Genomic DNA, 3981 nt, shown 5'->3' on the forward strand with positions numbered 1-3981 from the left:
TATTCTATGGCGTCATTCAGGCCTTCCAGGAAACGTTCCTGTTTCTTCTCCTCTGTGTCCACTTCATTGGGTGCGTATCTGGATAACTGAGTAAACTTGGTCAGGTACTCCCTCACAGTCATGGGTCCTTGCTTCAAACTCATGAACTCCTTCTTCTTCAGACGTACATCTCCAGAGGAAAGATGATGGGTGCGAAAACTAGCTTTGAACTCCATCCATGTGATAGATGCAGGGTTTTCATGTGCTGCGCAGTAGGCTTCCCACCAATCTAGGGCTTGACGAGTGAGTTGATGTGAGGCGTAGAGAACCATCTCCCTATCATTGCACTGAGCAACGTGTAGCTTCCTATCTATATCCTTCAGCCAATCATCTGCATCCATTGGTTCCACTGCATGACTGAAGACTAGGGGTTGAGTTCGTTTGAATTCTCCAAGCCTTGATGGTTGATGTGGTTGAGGAACATGGTTTGGTTGTTGTTGTTGCATATGCACCATTGTTTGAGCTAAAGCTTGCAAGATTTGAGTTTGCATAGCCATCTGCTGCTCCAAGGTTGATGGAGGGGGCGGGGGTGGATTCTGGTTGTTGTTGTTCTCCTCTTGAGTGTTAATGCTCCTCCTTATGTTAACCATCTGGTTAGGGTTGAAGAAAAGAATAGAAGTAGATGAGCAAGTCTGGAGAAGTTTAACTAAAGGAACCCATCTATATTATATTATATAGAAATAAAGATGCGTCTGTGGACAAAGTGCCAAAGCATCCCACAGCTCGCATCAGCACTCAAACAAAAACTCCAACTTGCACACTTAGCACCATAACAAAGCTCACACTAACATTAATATTACCCTTAACGATTACATCGACACTAGGTTCTAATAAGGAAAAGACTACTATGGAATGACTACACTACTAGGACTCCTCTCTAGTGCGGGACCCTAAGGGGGAGGAATCAACTGATCCTTCCTCAGAGGCGGCGGGGGTGTTGGAGCAGATCCTCTTGCGCGGGGGCGAGTGGATAGACAAGTCTTCTTCGTCATCTTCAGATTCCTCTTGATTTGCATCTTGTTCATCCTCAAGGGAAGCGGAGATGAAGGCAAGGTGCTAGCGAACTTCTCTCAATTCCCATAAAGCATAGTTGAGCTCGTCCTCCAAGGCCATGGTAAGGGCAACTTGCTCTCGTAGCTTGGGGTTTTCTCCAAAGGTACTTTTCACGAACGGTTCGTCACTTCCCCGAGTTCTGCGGGGACAGTAAGCATACGAGGAGTTATCCATCTTGTTGTTGTATTGATCATGAACACGGGATATGGCTTGACGAGCCGCATCTCGAACTCCAGCGGTGAAGGTTGCTCTCGGGACCATTGCTGAGTGAATGCCCACCACTCTTCGAACTTCCATACCCTCGTCTTGACTTCGCTCATAGTCATAAATACTGACTTCAACCTTCCATATCCAGGGTATAGTTTCTTCACTCACCTGTAGACTGGCTTCTGAGTATGTCCAAGTCCAGAAAGTATCCCCCAAAGAAGGCGCGGGAGATGTCCAGCATGAAGACCATCACTCTCATAAACGTCAGGAACGGGATCCATATTCCGGAAGGTGGGGTCATCAATCTCCTCTTCAGTTGGCACACGTGGTAGAATAGGTGGACGTCCTCCGGTTGACTTGCGGGCAGTAAGTAGCTGGCGAACCATCTAAAAAGGAAGAGATGGGATGTAAGAAATAGTCTTATGGATAGCAAGAAACAAGTTTGAGAACTATGGAAAGGCTTGGATGGGTTTAGACGACTAGGAAATTCCTTAGGACGACCATGCTAACTAGGCTTGCGATCCTACAGTCAGTATGGCTCTGATACCACCTCTGTCACACCCGGTTTTAACGGCCAAAACCAAGTGCGGCTTATGTGTGCCCAGGAAGTTTAACACACATAAGGACGTCATAGGTGAAGTAACAAAAGCAATACTTTATTCAATTAAACGTTCACCTCTTACAATAGAAGACTTCACCTAAGCAACATCAAAATTAACCTAAACGACATCATCTAAATGAAGGCAGCGGGACGAAAGCATTGGCGACCAAAACTCCACAGGCACCGACTGGAAGACACGCTCCTTAGAACACCAGGTTGTCATCTTGGAAATCCTCAAAGTCTTCCACTGAGAAGCATATGTTTTTGGTAGGAGAAAGCAAGGGTGAGCACATAATGTACTCAGCAAGTGTGGGAAAATAATGACATGCAGGCTTATATCAAGAGTAGGCTGACACAAGGTATTATTTGCGTAAATACGAGTAATGAAAACACAATTGGACTCAAAAGCATTAGACAGGTATTAAATGAATGTAACCCAACAATCCGTCACCTGGCATACAAGGTTCCCCACCCTGCATACCACAACCGTATAGTACTCCCCGTACTAAGACCAAAATCACAACACCTAGTACTCCCTGTACCAGAACCAAAACCAAACCACCATCTAATCATGTGAGGATCTAAGTCTCTCATATCCGTGAGCACGGCTGTTATAACAGTTTTACACTCTGCAGAGGTTGTCCAACTTTACCCACGAGTCAGTGAATTTCATGTTGTCGTGTTTGCAAGACACTTAACACACGCCAGTGGTGTGCCACCAAGAATCACTGCATGACACTTTTCACTAACCAGAGACTAATCCAGTGCATGTCTGCCCACTAGGTTTCACCGCCAGGCTTTACGCAAGCAAAGCTCCTACCCAGAAGCCCCCTTTTGTGCTGACCCAACGTACACTGGACAGACTCTAATCAGTATGTCACACCTTACCCATATCAGCCTCGTGGTTGGTACGTTACTTTTTGGGTTATCCCTCCACGAACCGGTCCTTACTTAGGTTACTTGAGCAAACACTAAACCAAAGTCATAACCATGACAGCTATCACCAACATCCCTATGCTCAATACCTAAGGTTCCATGTTGCTAAAACATCATCATATTAACCATCATTATTGCATATGGTCATTAGTCAAAATTATGACACTTCCCAATATTCCAAAAGCAAGGCTAAGCAATCTACCCATAAAAGACTCCTAACCATAAACCATCTAGGTTCCAAGGGATGATAAGGGAATATCTAGGGGAAAACCCTAACATAGGTGACTACCCATCATATTGACAGACATTGCATGCAGTTTTGTAAAACAAAACATCTAAAAATGTAGGTTCAATATGATCAAGGACACTTGCCTTCTCCATGCTGCTGCTCAGTGTATTCTTGGTCCTGGTCTTGCTGTTCTTCAAATTGATCCGAAATGTTATCGACTAATGGCATAATTACCGACAAACAAACAAATAAGATACACTAAGAACAGAGCACAAAACAAAAGAACAACGAGATAAAAACTGGCTAAAAAGAAAGAGCACTGAAAAACGAATCCATCGACTCAAGAATCGCTTAAATCGGAGTTACGATGGAAAAGTTAGGGCTAAAACAAGTCTAGGGTTAAATCTGGAAAAAGAAAAGGACTTAAATTGAATTAACAGAAAGTCCAGGGACCTTTTTGTAAAAACAAAGGGACCAAAATGTAATTATGAAAAAGTATAGGGACCTAACTGTAAAAAGATAGGGCTATTTTTGTTATTTTAGAAAAGTTCAGGGGCTAAATTGCAAAATTACCAATTAAAGGAATTATCAGATTTATTTTTATACTGAAAAAGGTTTGAATTACTTACTGGGTAGCTCAGGCTGACGTGGCATGGTGACAGGGGTGACACATCAGCAGAAAGGCTGAGGTGGCGGCTGAGGTGGATGGGTGACATGGCATGGCTGCTGACTGGGTTAAGTGGCCACACGTGGCAGCCTCTGGTTGGTCAGCGAAGGGGTACAGATGGGATCTAATCTAGGCCGTTGAGGACAGATCGGACGGCTGAGCTTAAAGGGGGCGGTCGGCAAGGTGGTTCTCGGCGGAGCCGAGCTCGGGCACGGCGGCGACTCGCCGGAGACAAGCGCAAACCTCGTC

Source organism: Phragmites australis, chromosome 6 (assembly GCF_958298935.1).
Source record: "Phragmites australis chromosome 6, lpPhrAust1.1, whole genome shotgun sequence".
Taxonomy (NCBI): Eukaryota; Viridiplantae; Streptophyta; class Magnoliopsida; order Poales; family Poaceae; genus Phragmites; species Phragmites australis.